This window comes from Schistocerca serialis, chromosome 7, assembly GCF_023864345.2.
Source record: "Schistocerca serialis cubense isolate TAMUIC-IGC-003099 chromosome 7, iqSchSeri2.2, whole genome shotgun sequence".
Taxonomy (NCBI): Eukaryota; Metazoa; Arthropoda; class Insecta; order Orthoptera; family Acrididae; genus Schistocerca; species Schistocerca serialis.
In genome coordinates, this window is record NC_064644.1 from 241,622,860 (window position 1) to 241,640,243 (window position 17,384).

A 17,384-nucleotide genomic window follows, 5' to 3' on the forward strand; every position below is an offset into this window, starting at 1 on the left:
AAGACGAAATGGCTGCAGGAAAAATGTGAAGACATCGAAAAAGATATGATTGTCGGAAGGACAGACTCAGCATACAGGAAAGCCAAAACGACCTTTGGTACATCAAAAGCAACGGTGGTAACATTAAGAGTGCAACGGGAATTCCACTGTTAAATGCAGAGGAGAGAGCAGATAGGTGGAAAGAATACATTGAAAGCCTCTATGAGGGTGAAGATTTGTCTGATGTGATAGAAGAAGAAACAGGAGTCGATTTAGAAAAGATAGGGGATCCAGTATTAGAATCGGAATTTAAAAGAGCTTTGGAGGACTTACGGTCAAATAAGGCAGAAGGGATAGATAACATTCCATCAGAATTTCTAAAATCATTGGGGGAAGTGGCAACAAAACGACTATTCACGTTGGTGTGTAGAATATATGAGTCTGGCGACATACCATCTGACTTTCGGAAAAGCATCATCCACACAATTCCGAAGACGGCAAGAGCTGACAAGTGCGAGAATTATCGCACAATCAGCTTAACAGCTCATACATCGAAGCTGCTTACAGGAATAATATACAGAAGAATGGAAAAGAAAATAGAGAATGCTCTAGGTGACGATCAGTTTGGCTTTAGGAAAAGTAAAAGGACGAGGGACGCAATTCTGACGTTACGGCTAATAATGGAAGCAAGGCTAAAGAAAAATCAAGACACTTTCATAGGATTTGTCGACCTGGAAAAAGCGTTCGACAGTATAAAATGGTACAAGCTGTTCGAGATTCTGAAAAAAGTAGGGGTAAGCTATAGGGAGAGACAGGTCATATACAATATGTACAACAACCAAGAGGGAATAATAAGAGTGGTCGATCAAGAACGAAGTGCTCGTATTAAGAAGGGTGTAAGACAAGGATGTAGCCTTTCGCCCCTACTCTTCAATCTGTACATCGAGGAAGCAATGATGGAAATAAAAGAAAGGTTCAGGAGTGGAATTAAAATACAAGGTGAAAGGATATCAATGATACGATTCGCTGATGACATTGTTATCCTGAGTGAAAGTGAAGAAGAATTAAGTGATCTGCTGAACGGAATGAACAGTCTATTGAGCACACAGTATGGTTTGAGAGTAAATCGGAGAAAGACGAAGGTAATGAGAAGTAGTAGAAATGAGAACAGCGAGAAATTTAACATCAGGATTGATGGTCACGAAGTCAATGAAGTTAAGGAATTCTGCTACCTAGGCAGTAAAATAACCAATGATGGACGGAGGAAGGTGGACATCAAAAGCAGACTCGCTATGGCAAAAAAGGCATTTCTGGCCAAGAGAAGTCTACTAATATCAAATACCGGCCTTAATTTTAGGAAGAAATTTCTGAGGATGTACGTCTGGAGTACAGGATTGTATGGTAGTGAAACATGGACTGTGGGAAAACCGGAACAGAAGAGAATCGAAGCATTTGAGATGTGGTGCTACAAACGAATGTTGAAAATTAGGTGGACTGATAAGGTAAGGAATGAGGAGGTTCTATGCAGAATCGGAGAGGAAAGGAATATGTGGAAAACACTGATAAGGAGAAGGGACAGGATGATAGGACATCTGCTAAGACATGAGGGAATGACTTCCATGGTACTAGAGGGAGCTGTAGAGGCCAAAAACTGTAGAGGAAGACAGAGATTGGTATACGTCAAGCAAATAATTGAGGACGTAGGTTGCAAGTGCTACTCTGAGATGAAGAGGTTAGCACAGGAAAGGAATTCGTGGCGAGCCGCATCAAACCAGTCAGTAGACTGATGACCAAAAAAAAAAAAAAGTTCAAAGACACAAACTTGTGTAAGATATGACATAAAGTATTACATATATGAAAACTACAGCATGTTAAATAATAAATTCAAAATTGCTGCAACCGTCACCGAACATTTGGTGTTATAAACAGCGGTCGCAAAGAGCGCACGATGTTTACTCCCAAGCACCTCAGGAAAGCAAATGCAGTGTCTTCAAGGAGTTATGCTCCCAGTCAGCTTGTGAAGATGAGTACTCGTTAAGAAATATTGAGGTGAATCTTCGCGTGCTCTGTGGTTTCATTTCCAAAAATACTGTGTGCAGAATATGTGGTGGTGACATCCTCGGGAGAGAATGAGTGCCTCCTTAAAGGGAGTTTGTCAAACCTGACTTTGAATAGGAAAAAAAAGTGGTGCAGTTGCTAGACTTACGACGTCATATATCGCAAATAACCATTTGTTTGAGAGTAACATAAGGATAGTTTATGTCTCAGACCTATCGGTAAAGGGATGGAGGCAGGCATACTCTTATGTGCATTACTTTTGACATCTCAGTACCCCTGAAAAATGTATGACTTACATTAAAATTACTGTTACTGCATGTCTAGAAGCAGCTGAAGAAGCACTTAGGGAAAGTGATGACAGTGACAGTAGTGATATTTGTACATGTTTTGATGGCAGCTGGCACAAACATGGCCATACTTCACTACAGTTACATTATTTGATAAAGGTAAGGTAACTGATGTAGAGATTCTAAGCAAGTACTGTAACCTTGCTGCAGTGAAAGTGAAAATAGACTGAACACAACTGTCAGATGATCTATACTGGTCTAAGTGGTGGGATGGAAGTAGCAGGAGTTCTCAGGATTTTTAATCATTCAATAGCAAACAGAGGTATCAAAGATGCACAGTATTTAGGGAAAGGTGACAGTAAGGCCTGTGAGTGGGTATGTGCAGAAATTAGAATGCATTTGGCACGTCAAGAAGAGAATGGGGTACAGGTTGAGAATATTATTAAAAGGAAGGTCAACAATAGTACTGTAAGACGGTAAGAACATAAGTGGTAAAGGTCACCTAGCAAATGTTTAAATAGATTGATTACAGATTTATTAAGGATTGGACAATACAAGAAATGACGGGAATTTACAAAACATGAAAAAAGCTGATGGGCTATCTTTCTCCATAAGAGTTCCCCGAATGAAAATTATTATCACTGTTTTTGCCCAAATGATCTTCATCCTTCGTGCAAAGACATGAGAAGTGCAACCACAAACATTCTTTAACTGGAGCAGTAATGGTTGAAATTAAACCTATATTTAGAGATCTTTGCAAAGATACTTTGTTGAAGAAATGTCTTCATGGGAAAATTCAAAATGAAAATGAATTTTTGAATTCTGTTTTTCGGACCCGGTTACAGATAACTGTATTTGTTCATATCACAACCCTCAAGATTAGTGTTTATGTTTCGGTGATAGTGTTACAAAAACATTTGATGTTTTGGACGTATTGGGCACAAAATCTAGTGGAAATACTACAAAGTCCTTCGTCCACAAATAGCCAAAGAGAGACCTCACAAAGCAGAATTTGCTAATTTAAAATTCACAAAAGGGGGCAGACAGAAAAGAATAAGGACCAAGAGAAGAATAGGGAATCCATATGATACAGATGATGCTTAGTACGGTGCAGGAAAATATTAGTGTACGTCACTAACATAAACAACTGTACTATAATTGCAACAGTGAGCTTTAAATAGATTTTCTTCAAAGGAAGATTTTTTGAATTTCGGGTACCAACATTTTCTAAACTAATTGAATTAGAAATAAGAAATTTGGTCAATTTGTGCTCAAGATAGTAATAAGTTACTACAAATAAATTGAGAACCACCAACCGAACAAAAACTATTTTACAATAATTGTTGTGTTGTGGTCTTCAGTTCTGAGACTGGTTTGATGCAGCTCTCCATCCTACTCTAACTTGTGGAGGCTTCTTCACATGCCAGTACTTACTGCAACCTACATCCTTCTAAATTTGCTTTGTGTATTCGTCTCTTGGTCTCCCTCTACGATTTGTACACTCCACGCTGTCCTCCAATGCTAAATTTGTGACCCCTTGATGCTGAAGATAAGGTGGGTAGATCACGTAACTAATGAGGAGGTACTGAGTAGGATTGGGGAGAAGAGAAGTTTGTGGCACAACTTGACTAGAAGAAGGGATCGGTTGGTAGGACATGTTTTGAGGCATCAAGGGATCACAAATTTAGCATTGGAGGGCACCGTGGAGGGTAAAAATCGTAGAGGGAGACCAAGAGATGAATACACTAAGCAGATTCAGAAGGATGTAGGTTGCAGTAGGTACTGGGAGATGAAGAAGCTTGCACAGGATAGTGTAGCACGGAGAGCTGCATCAAACCAGTCTCAGGACTGAAGACCACAACAACAACGATGCCTCAGAACATGTCATACTAACCGGCCCCTTCTTCTTGTCAAGTTGTGCCACAAACTCCTCTTCTCCCAAATTCAATTCAATACCTCCTCATTAGTTATGTGATCTACACATCTAATCTTCAGCATTCTTCTGTAGCACCACATTTCGAAAGCTTCTATTCTTTTCTTGTCCAAACTATTTATCGACCATGTTTCGCTTCCATACAGGGCTACACTCCATACAAGTACTTTCAGAAACGACTTCCTGACACTTAAATCTAAACTCGATGTTAACAAATTTCTCTTCTTCAGAAACGCTTTCCTTGCCATTGCCAGTCTACATTTTATATCATCTCTACTTCGATCATCATCAGTTAATTTGCTCCCCAAATAGCAAAACTCGTTTACTACTTTACGCGTCTCATTTCCTAATCTAATTCCCTCAACATCACCCAACTTAATTCGACTACGTTCCATTATCCTCTTCTTGCTTTTGTTGATGTTCAAGTTATATCCTCCTTTCAAGACACTGTCCACTCCGTTCAATTGGTCTTCCAAGTCCTTTGCTGTCTCTGACAGAATGAAAATGTCATCGGCGAACCTCAAAGAATTTATTTATTCTCCATGGATTTTAATACCTACCCCGAATTTTTCTTTTGTTTTTTTACTGCTTGCACAATCTACAGATTGATCAACATCGGGGAGAGGCTACAACCCTGTCTCACTCCCTTCCCAACCACTGCTTCCCTTCCATGTCCTTCGACTCTTATAACTGCCATCTGGTTTCTGTACAAATTGTAAATAGCCTTTCGCGCCCTGTATTTTACCCCTGCCACCTTTAGAATTTGAAAGAGAGTATTCCAGTGAACATTGTCAAAAGCTTTCTGTAAGTCTACAAATGCTAGAAATGTGGATAAGTCGTAAGGTCAGTATTGCCTCACGTGTTCTAACATTTCTACGGAATCCAAACTGATCTTCCACGAGTTCACTTTCTACCAGTTTTTCCATTCGTCTGTAAAGAGATCTCGTGAGTATTTTGCAGCTGAGACTTATTAAACTGATAGTTCGGTAATTTTCACATCTGTCAACACCTGCTTTCTTTGGGATTGGAATTATTATATTCTTCTTGAAGTCTGAGGGTACTTCGCCTGTCTCATACATCTTGCTCACCAGATGGTAGAGTTTTGTCGGGACTGGCTCTCCCAAGGCTGTCAGTAGTTCTAACGGAATGTTGTCTACTCCCGGGGCCTTGTTTCGACTCAGGTATTTCAGTGCTCTGTCAAACTCTTCACGAAGAAACGTATCTCCCATTTCATCTTCATCTACATCCTCTTCTATTTCCATAATATTACCCTCAAGTATATCGCCCTTGTATAGACTCTCTGTATACTCCTTCCATCTTTCTGCTTTCACTTCTTTCTTTAGAACTGGGTTTCCATTTGAGTTCTTGATATTAATACAAGTGGTTCTCTTTTCTCTAAAGGTCTCTTTAATTTTCCTGTAGGCAATATCTATCTTACCTTTAGTGAGATAAGCCTCTACGTCCTTACATTTGTCCTCCTGGCATCCTTGCTTAGCCATTTTGCACTTCCTGTCGATCTCATTTTTGAGACGTTTGTATTCCTCTTTGCCTGCTTCATTTACTGCATTTTTATATTTTCTCCTTTCATCAACTAAATTCAATATTTCTTCTGTTGCCCAAGGATCTCTACTAGCCCTCGTCTTTTTACCTACTTGATCCTCTGCTGCCTTCACTACTTCATCCATCAGAGCTACCAGTTCTTCTTCTAATGTATTTCGTTCCCCCATTCCTGTCAATTGTTCCCTTATGCTCTCCCTAAAACTCTGTACAACCTCTGGTTTAGTCAGTTTATCGAGGTCCCATCTTCTTAAATTCCCATCTTTTTGCAGTTTCTTCAGTTTTCATCTATAGTTCATAACCAATATATTGTGGTCAGAGTCCACCTCTGCCCCTGGAAAAGTCTTAAAATTTTAAAACCTGGTTCCTAAATCTCTGTCTTACCATTATATAATCTACCTGATACCTTCTACTATCTCCAGGCTTCTTCCATGTATACAAACTTCTTTCATGATTGTTAAACCAAGTGTTAGTTGCGATTAAGTTATGCTCTGTGCAAAATTCTACCAGACGGCTTCCTCTTTCATTTCTTATCCCCAATCCATATTCACCTACTATGTTTCCTTCTCTCCCTTTTCCTACCCTCGAGTTCCAGTCACCCATAACTATTAAATTTTCGTCTCCCTTCACTATCTGAATAATTTCTTTTATCTCATCAAACATTTCATCAGTTTCTTCATCATCTGCAGAGCTAGTTGGCATATAAACTTGTACTACTGTAGTTGGCATGGGCTTCGTGTCTAATTTGGCCACAATAATGCGTTCACTATGCTGTTTGTAGTAACTTACCGGCACTCCTATTTTTTTATTCATTATTAAACCTACTCCTGCATTACCACTATTTGATTTTGTATTTATAACCCTGTATTCACCTGACCAAAAGTCTTGTTCCCCCTGCCACCGAACTTCTCTAATTCCCACTATATCTAACTTTAGTCTATCCATTTCACTTTTTAAATTTTCTAACCTACCTGACTGATTAAGGGATCTGACATTCCACTCTCCGATCCATAGAACGCCCGTTTTCTTTCTCCTGATAACGACGTTCTCTTTAGTAGTCCCCGCCCGGAGATCCGAATGGGGGACTATTTCACCTCCGGAATATTTTACCCAAGAGGACGCCATCATCATCTAACTATACAGTAAAGCTGCATCCCCTCGGGTAAAATTACGGCTGTAGTTTCCCCTTGCTTTCAGCCGTTCGCAGTACCAGCACAGCAAGGCCGTTTTGGTTAGTGTTACAAGGCCAGATCAGTCCATCATCCAGACTGTTGCTCTGCAACTACGGAAAAGGCTGCTGCGCCTCTTCAGGAACCACACGTTTGTCTGGTCTCTCAACAGATACCCCTCCGTTGTGGTTGCACTTACGGTGCGGCCATCTGTACCGCTGAGGCATGCAAGCCTCCCCACCAACGGCAAGGTCCATGGTTCATGGGGGGTTACAATAATTAAAGTGTTAAAGGAAATGAAATTTTATTAGTGACAGAATAAAAAAATATTTTTCTTAAATCCGTGAGAGTTATTTTGTTTATTTCAGTTGGCAATGAATGCATATAATTATGTTATATACATCCAGTGAAAATTTCACTGTTTTTAAAACTTCTAGTTCTTTTTAAATGTGTATCTATTCAAAATATGAAATATCGTTGTCAGAATATGGATTAAAATTGCCTCCCCTCTCCCCTTAGGTAATCGGCCATGGAAGCACTGTCTATGTACGAAAATTATAGCTATTCCAAAATATCTAAATAAACACATTTATCTCATAATGAAGCATCTGTATATTGTTTCGAAGTGACGAAGCTGATAATTGCATTGATGTAAATGAGCTCTGCTACATATATAGGATTCTGAACTGGGATGTAAAACTTGTCGCAAGCCCTACACTTAATCTTGTAGATCCCCACCACTGCAAATATTATCAACAGGCTGCTCTTTACTGTGTCAGAGGAGCTTCTCCAATTTATTAACAGCATTAAAACCTACCGTCACATAATTTTTTTTAAACTCATTACTACTCTTCAGAGACCGTGGGCCAACATACCTTGTAGCAGCTTATCCGACTTCTTCATTCTTTACTCAGGTGCGTTCTTGAGTCGGTGACAGAATTTTTTCATCAGTGTTCCTGATACCATTTCCTTTAAATCCATTTGCAGTCCCTATTCGTATAATGGTGGCTGTTTCCTTGTCGGTGGCCTCTTCGTGAAGTGAAAATTTCTTTAACCTGGGGAAAACTGATCCACAAAATATTTTCTTCTGTGATGAAGGACGATTTGAATTCGCAGCAATAATGACATCTGTTGTTGTCGGCTTACGAAAAACCTCAAATTGTAAATGCTGGACATTCCTGCTTATCCGCAAATCCAAAAAGTTAACAGAAACCTCAGATTCAAACTCCATAGTAAAATTTCAATTGTGGTGTAAAGAGTTAAGAATTTCTTGCAGCCTGAGCGCCTCGTACTTACTCCCATTAACAACGACCAATTAATTGTCAACATAAAATTTGTTCAAACTAGCTCATTCAGCTCCGCGAAGAGTTCGCGCTCCACACTGTTGATAAAAAGATTCACATACAGTCCGAAAAATGCTTGAGCTCATTTCTAAGCTGCCATTTTGACGAACAATACCTTCGTTAAAGGAAAAATAACTAAACGAAAGAGATTGGCCTACTAGGTCCATAAGTAGATTCACCAGTGACAAATGTGCCTTGTTATGGAAAATAAGATTATTCCGAAACACCTTGAAGTTTCCGTAACAGTAACATTGGTGTATAAATTAGTATATCCGAAGAGGTTATCAACCTAATGAATAAATTTGTAACTGTTTTTTAAGTAATTCACAGTGTCGAATTTATGTAGTTCCTTAATCCTATTTTAACAGAAGCTCTTGATGAAACAGTTTGCACTTTGACAAGAACTCAACACCAGGTAGACGGATTTTTCTTTTTTATGTAACTTAATCTGAGACTTTATAATAGGTATTTACGATTCATTATTTGGACACTACTCGCCTCCCCTTTGGTTTCAAACAAAACTTCGGAATTATTGACTATGAATTTCATCACAGTTGTGAATCGTCATGCCTTAAGGGCAGCAGTGACAGATCGTACACTTACCACAGCACATGTGACAGGGCTTGTGAGCCCAGGCCTTATGGTCTGGGGTGTGATGGATGCTACAACTTTCGTTCAACTTTGATGTTTATTGAGGTGATGCCAATCACCACCCGGCACATGCAAAATGTTGTTAGGCCCGTTCTTTTCCCGTTCTTAAAACGGAAAGATGATGCGTTGTTCCAACAGGATAATGTTCGCCCCCACACTGTCCGTGAAACTCAACGTACTCAGCAAGACAAGCAACAACTTACCAGGACGGAATGATATCCGGATTCGTCTCCAGTCGAGCACGTGTGGCACATGAGGGAACGAGAAGTGACTTGTGTGACTCGTCAGCCAACATCTGTTACTGAACTGCGTGAACAGATCGAGTAGGCACGCCATAACGTATCCTAGGACGGTATTCATCCACTGCACGATCCACTGAACGTCGGAGTCAGTGTCGGCATTGCCGCCCGTGTAGGCTGTACCACGTACCAATATGGATGTTTCGGCATGGGCACTTCTGAATGGCATGTGCTATAGATCTATTCATGTAATCAACCCATGGACTCCATATGCACTGTTGCAACATAAATTTTGAGTCAACTGGAAACCTCAACAACAGAGTACTGATTTTTTCCGGCAGTGTAGTTTTTGAAGAACATCTTGATGATTTTTACTGCAGCAAACATAACATTACAAGGTGCGCACTACCAAATTCTGAAATTGTAACTTGTTTCCCGGTAACCAAGGCTACATGCGAGGCGTGCATTTCCTTGTGATATCGCCGAGTGTATTCGAAATTTTGTTGTTAGTGTTGGCTTCCTATCGACTCTAATGAGATTTAACCAGTGAAAGAACTGTTCACACACTGTTTGCATTACTATACTGTTGGTATTAACTCCTACTATGTTGCTCTCGATATTGTTTTTCTTGTCTGTCTTCGCAAACTAGAAACGACTTATTGAGTGCTGCAGTTTCGTAGCTTCTTCAACGTTTTTCTCGTAATCACCTACCACATCACGACACCATTCTGAGGATGCCCATGGGAGAGTAAGGCGAAATTTGTTACCAACTGAGAGAGAATCTTCAATTGCAAACCGCGTTTTATATAGATACGTAAACATGATGTGTCTTCAATTTGATTGCTTATGTGGGTAGTTTTGTGTCCTTAGTAATATATACTAACTTCAAACAAAAAATTATTTTAAATTTCTTCTTGTGCAAATAACATTTTCGTTGTGTTACGTCGATACTTTATTCCAACTGATTTTAGATGCAAATTAGAGAAAATCAATTGGGGAGTTGCAACAATTGCCACAAACATGCAATTAAAAATAAAGTGGTACTACTACAACAAATAATAGCGCGATATTTAATTTGATGACATGTATGATTTGTACAGATAGATTGTAATTAAGTGGTTTTTAGTTATTATAATAAAATTAGAACTTGAAGTTCTGTTCGCAATACTGTCCTCAACTTTACAAAAACCAAATTTAAACCCTAGTAATCTAAGTGCCACACAAAGTAATACTCTTGCCCAGATATCCAGTGCAAAAACAGCATCTTCATTAAGTGCGTTCTTTATCATTCCGCAAGAGGATTTCCCCACAGTTTTATTCCCTCTGGGGTTCGTGTTATTGTCTTCAGCGGGCGCTTTTCAGCACAATTCTCAGTTCTCAACATGCTTCGACAACCACATGCTGATATTTAAATGAATTTTATCCATAGTGGATGCTGTAGCACTCCGTGACTGTTCCTTTATCGAGTGTAGAAAAATATCCTCTAACAGTCACAATAAAATATTATTTATTTGTCACACGACCGGTTTTAGGCTTGCGCCCATTCTCAGGTGTTTATACATTCATTTACATGTTTATACTGTTGATCTCCAACAGTATAAACATGTAAATGAATGTATAAACACCTGAGGATGGGCGCAAGCCCGAAACCGGTCGTGTGACAAATTAATAACCTTTTGTGGTGACTGTAGCGGATATTTTTCTACACCACATGCAGATAATTGTGTTTTCACGGTCCAAATATGGTTCCTGGATGGGGAATAAGAACCCACATGGCAGTGACAAAAAGTAAATAAATTCTCCTATGTCATTGCATTTGAGAGTACGAGGTGTGCCTAAAATGGCTGTTGCTGTAAAATGTTCTATTTAAAAGATGTACATGTTGAGTTATTGTTACCCTTAGTATACTTCTCTCACAACGCTCGATGTCATTTATTTTCCTCTGAGAGATTATTGATGACGTGCCCTACTTTTTCTTTCACTGTTTGAACGGACGGAAATCTTGTGGTTTTTCATACAGCTTTGACCTCCAGGAATAGATAACAGTTAGCTGGTGCTAGGTCAGTCGAATAAAGTGCGTGGTACACCTCTGGGATTCCGTACTTCGCCAGAAACCTCTTAACAGACAATGCGGTATGAGCCGGTGCGTTGTCGTGATGCAGAACCCATCATTCTTCTTCCACAATTCGAGTCTTTCTGTTTTCTTATTTTCTTACGTAATTGAGTAAGAACCTCAAGGTAGCAATGTTGAGTAATAGTGTAGCCCTTAGGAACCAAGTGAAGATCCACAATGTCATGAACATCGGAAAAAGCTATCATCATCGCTTTGAATCTTGATTTGCTCATTCGAAATATTTTCTCTCTCGCTGAAGTTGGGCTTTTCACTACATAGACTGGCGCTTACTTTCTGGATCTTAAGTGGAAAAACAAGATTCGTCACATTCTATTACTTTTTCCTAGAAATTAGGATCATTTTCAATAGTATTCAAAGTATCAGGTAAATGTATTCACGTGCTTCTTTTTGTTCGATCGTGAAAGTTTTCGGGATCAGTTTCGCACACACTTGTCTGATTTTAAATTTGTTGTGTGAAGTTCGTCCTAAGCAGTCTTTGTCACTTCGTACAATCCCAGCAATCGATCGAATACTCTACCGATGGTCATATCGAATCAGATTACTTTATTTTTAGATATTTTCATCCGTTTCTGATGAAGGGGTCACGAGCGTGAGTCATCTTCAGCGTCTTCTAGGCCACCTTGGAAGCGTTTCAACCAGTCAAAATCTCACATACGTGATAGACAGTCCTCGCCATACACTTCTTTTGGTAACAGATAGGTTCAAGTAGCAATTTTTCCAACTTCCATATCAAACTTCACGAGTATTCGTTGCTCTACTGTTACACTTATTTTTCCAGCAAAACTAATAGTACCTGTAATAGGAACGAACGCCACGACTACACTGATTTGTTTACAAACACCACAGATGCAGCATTCAACTTAGAAGGCTTCACTCTCCGCAGTTATTGGTTGTTCATCTTTGGCACATACGTACCTAGTCTGTGACAGCATCAGTCGCGTTATTTTGTAGCCACATCTCGTATGTGCGCAAATCCCTAATGATTGACTCTAACGTTCAGCTAAGCTCAAGACAGCACCATCAAAAGCGAAGACATTATGAGAACGTCTGAAAGGCAGCTTATCATTGCTGATAGAATTAGGAAGTTGCAACTGATTTCCTATGGTCAAGTTAGATCGAAAGTACTCTCTAGGCAGACGAATAAGGAATGGGGAAACTTCAACGGAAGAGCAAAAATAATTACAGCTGTAAAGAGTGAGAAATAGTAAGCATGAGAAAACTTGGAGGCATTTGATTGGGAAGTAGACATTTGTGGCGTTCTAAATTCGGAAAGCGAACAATCCACGAGAATCCAGCCAGTATTCAAGACAACCACGTATAGTTCTGGTTACCACTCGACGACGTTTAAGGCTAATTCGACTGCTGGAAATTGTTCACGCTGTACGAGGTTCCATAATTAACTGAGTGGTCGATTTCTTGCCAGGGTTGAGTAGTCGTCTCCCGTTATCTTGTTACTGACTGTACTGCATTAAGCGCTAATGGTCTGTTGCCGTGACCCAAAAGCTGTAAAGATAATATCAGGTGCAATAAGAGCGAAGAGGTATTTTACGATCTTCCCGAGTTCCCCGACACTACCCTATGTATAAAAGCACTGAATAGGTTATCACACTGCTTTTATCCTCTATCAGCTACTGGAAACCTTCTGGACTCATTACTCAATCAGAGAGTCCTTATGTTATATTAATAAAGTAGCAACTAAAAATAATTCATTAAAACTAAAGATAAGTGATTAAAACTCGTATATTAGAAAACAGTCACTGATCGCAATTTTTTTCTTTTGTTTTTTGTCTGGCTTCCATGAGAACGATAATTATCAGATAGGTCTACAAGAGACAATTACAATTTTCAGATTTATTACAAGGGCTATGTCATAATGTCTAAAGGCAATGCAAACTACATCGAAGCTTTTGAATAAAAGCTCTGTTCCATTCATCTTAATATTATTTTCAGTACAAAACTCAAGAACATAATAACATAATCTTTCTGGATCGGACGATTACGACAACTTAATATACTATTGCGCTGCTGAAACAAGTTCAGCTTCTTTTGCTCTTCATATAATTGCTAGTCTAGGAAACAAACAAATCAGCCTCCTGACATATTTTGGAATTTTCCACTCATTAATATCTTATGGAATAATTTTCTGGAGCAACTCGCCACCTAGAAAGATAGTAATGACTGCAAAATAGGGAGAGGTAAGAACAGTATAGGTTGTTCGTAGGCGGTCGTCATGTAAGTACCTCTTCAAGAAGTTAGTGTTCTAACTGCCCATCATTCGCTAATAAAAGAAACAATAATCACGGTTTGAGAGAAACAGTGGTGTCCATTCCTACAACAGTAGAGGAAGAAAGCCTTTTATTACCCAATGCATGATTAGTAAAAAGAGAGGTTCCAGTACTGTTACCTTTCGGGGAGCGTTTTCAAAATTTAGACTTCTTAAAACGTTATTTTCGCCGTGTTCTGGGGATTTAAAAAGTGTTAATGCAGCATTTGTACTGGAAAAAATCTCTAATGTGCCCTAGCAATATCTCATTACATGTTGTATTAATGAAATTAAACATTATTTCTCAGTTTACATCTTCTACAAAAATGAAACTGCAGTGAAGTGAACAACGTAATTTGAATTATAAAATACTGAAGAAGTAAAAAACTTCGAGTGTTTTAATTTGCACTTTATACGGCAAGATTACACTGGTCTTGCAGTTTGATTCGAAAGGCTACAGGCGACTGTAAGTTTACACACTGACACAAATCACTTTAACATCAAAGTCTTCCACTTGTCTATCTGGCCATGCATCTGCTGAATTGACTCTGCCCTCTAACAGTGGTTGTTGTTGCTAGCCCGCACTGGAGGTTATCACTTTCATCAGAATCTTAGATAAAATTGAATACTGAGAAAAATTAATGAAATTGTGGCCCTGTTACTACAGTAGACAATTATTGATGGGTGATTAATATATCAACACAGGATTAACCTTCATATATGAAATGACAAAATTTATCGATCGTAAAATAGGACAAACAACACAAGTTTAAGCGAGGTGACATTTAAATCATAAACTGTTGACAATACAAATAGAAGCAACAGATAATTATCATTCCACCCGGTGGTGTCTTATTGGTGAAGACTAAGGTTTATCTCTATAATCTATTTACACTGGATCAAAACATAGATAACGCTATCTGAAGTTATGTAACGCTGAAAAGACGTTGACAGATCTATTCTACATAGAAGTTATGCTACGATGGTGCAGTTGAGAACAAGTGGCGAAACTGTGACTCTGTTTGGCCTGACAAGCCGGAATAGCAGTGATATAGCCCTTTCTCGATGCGTAGTGCTGTCTCAGGTCTCAGAGTCTGCACAGTAGCAATTTACAGCGCCTGTAATTCGTAATCGCGAACACAAAACATGTAAAGTCACAGGTTGGCGATCTGTTAGATGGATCGCAGTTACTCTCGGATGGAGTCCTGAAATCTCCATAGATTCCCTCGTGTGACACTCTCATTCGCCAGTCATACCATGGACCAATTTGACTCACTTATACGGCAGTGCGCACAAGCGTATCGAACGGCAACAAGGTGGCAAACATGATACGGATAAGATCATTCTCAGCATAGAGAGATGTCTAAGATGACAGGTCTAAACTGTTGGCAGAGCTAAGAATTCTCCACAGGCTTCACACTCATGACCAGTCCCTTTCCATCAAAATCAGTAAACTCAGAAAAAGCACCCATGCAGCTGCCCCCACGAGGGCTTTGTGCCGAATCACAGGGCAGCATGGTTTAGTTTCTGGTTAGGCTAAAGTAAAGAACACATTTATCACAGAGATCATTATGTGGATGGGCACGTCTCGGTTAAACTAAGAGTGTCCCAACATAGATCATTTCTGAGTAACCACAAACCTTACGTTCCATCCTAAGCCTGAGGCATCCCAAAAAACGCGTCAAGCAGATGGGTGACACCACATGACGGCTCCAGTGAAAGTGTCCGGCCCAAGGTGACCATGGAAACTGGCAGATTTCTATGTACACCATATCCTTGCTGGACGTCGAAATACCCTGGCTGGGTGATCCGCTTCTCTCTTGCGCCCTTTCTCGTGTGATGGCATAACAGGTACATCAAGGTAGGAAGTTTTTTCGCCCCTTTGGCAGAAAGCATTGTCTGTACACTAGTACGAGAAATTCTTGGGACCAGCACTTTGTACTCAGTAAGTGATTCGAGATATTCCTCTCCCCAATAGCTGCACGTGGCATCCAAGCCCCAAACGTCCACTCTTAAATAAAGAAACTGCTTGCTTCTTCTAAACTCCTGAAAATACTATGAGAAGAAGAGCTACCACAAAGCTTCCGCATGCCTCAACAATGTACATGCTCCCATCAAAGCCTGCACATGTTGATAACTTCCTTTCGTCTCACAAATATGATGTCTGGGTTGTAATAATAACATTAAAGAACAGCCTTGAATATGAAGATAAGTGAGAGGGTGACTTGTGCGATTTATTATAATTGTCCAAGGTTTGAAATGATTTCAGTATACACCCTGTTGGTGTCTATAGCGGACTGCCATCCAGGATGCAGCCAAAAGTACACGTACCTTGAAGAGTCAAAACGAGTCAGTCATGGGCCATTCCACTTCAGAGAAAGTAGTGAAGAAACAGTTTTTGTTAACAAAGACGCACTGCCGTCTTTCATGATCTGATTCACTTTCACTAGATAACTCTGGAACTGTCTTGGTAGTAGTACTGAAAGTGAACAGCAAGTGTCGCAAGATCTTTTTCTCCAAATTTTCTGTTACACATATCGCACACCGTGCAGTTCTGATATCTTTTAGGCAGAGGCAACGGTATGGAGTGCCAGTGCATACCATCACACATCGAGCACTTTTATTACTCATTATTAAAACTCTCCATGGTTCAGAAACAAGTTCAATGTGCAGCAACGAAAGTTAATGATAATTGGCCCAACAACATAAAATATTTGACAGGTAGCAGAGCAAGTTTTAAGTGTAACGTAAAGTAATTTCTCCTCTTCTAGTCCATTGACGAATTTGTATTTAATAACTGGTAGCCTGAAAATAGACCTCGTTTTTTAAGTATAGTTGCATGAATAGGACTACAAAATGCGAAGCTTTATGTTTGTTACATTTCCTAGCATTTCTAGCAGTGACTGTCTGCACATCAACTAAGTTGGAGATTTAGCATTAGTGAGAGCGAGGAAAATTCTGCATTTTTTAAATGTTTATTTCTACTTGACTTATTTGAGGGCCGTTTCTTTGTATTTCAGATTTTCAATTTTTGATGAAAATCTAGTATAACGAGTACATGAATTTTTTGTGAAGAAGCCAATAAGTCTTATTTAACAATAAGACTGATGTAGTGGGGGCATTCACATCCATGTGGGTAATACACTCCTGGAAATGGAAAAAAGAACACATTGACACCGGTGTCTCAGACCCACCATACTTGCTCCGGACACTGCGAGAGGGCTGTACAGGCAATGATCACACGCACGGCACAGCGGACACACCAGGAACCGCGGTGTTGGCCGTCGAATGGCGCTAGCTGCGCAGCATTTGTGCACCGCCACCGTCAGTGTCAGCCAGTTTGCCGTGGCATACGGAGCTCCATCGCAGTCTTTAACACTGGTAGCATGCCGCGACAGCGTGGACGTGAACCGTATGTGCAGTTGACGGACTTTGAGCGAGGGCGTATAGTGGGCATGCGGGAGGCCGAGTGGACGTACCGCCGAATTGCTCAACACGTGGGGCGTGAGGTCTCCACAGTACATCGATGTTGTCGCCAGTGGTCGGCGGAAGGTGCACGTGCCCGTCGACCTGGGACCGGACCGCAGCGATGCACGGATACACGCCAAGACCGTAGGATCCTACGCAGTGCCGTAGGGGACCGCACCGCCACTTCCCAGCAAATTAGGGACACTGTTGCTCCTGAGGTATCGGCGAGGACCATTCGCAACCGTCTGCATGAAGCTGGGCTACGGTCCCGCACACCGTTAGGCCGTCTTCCGCTCACGCCCC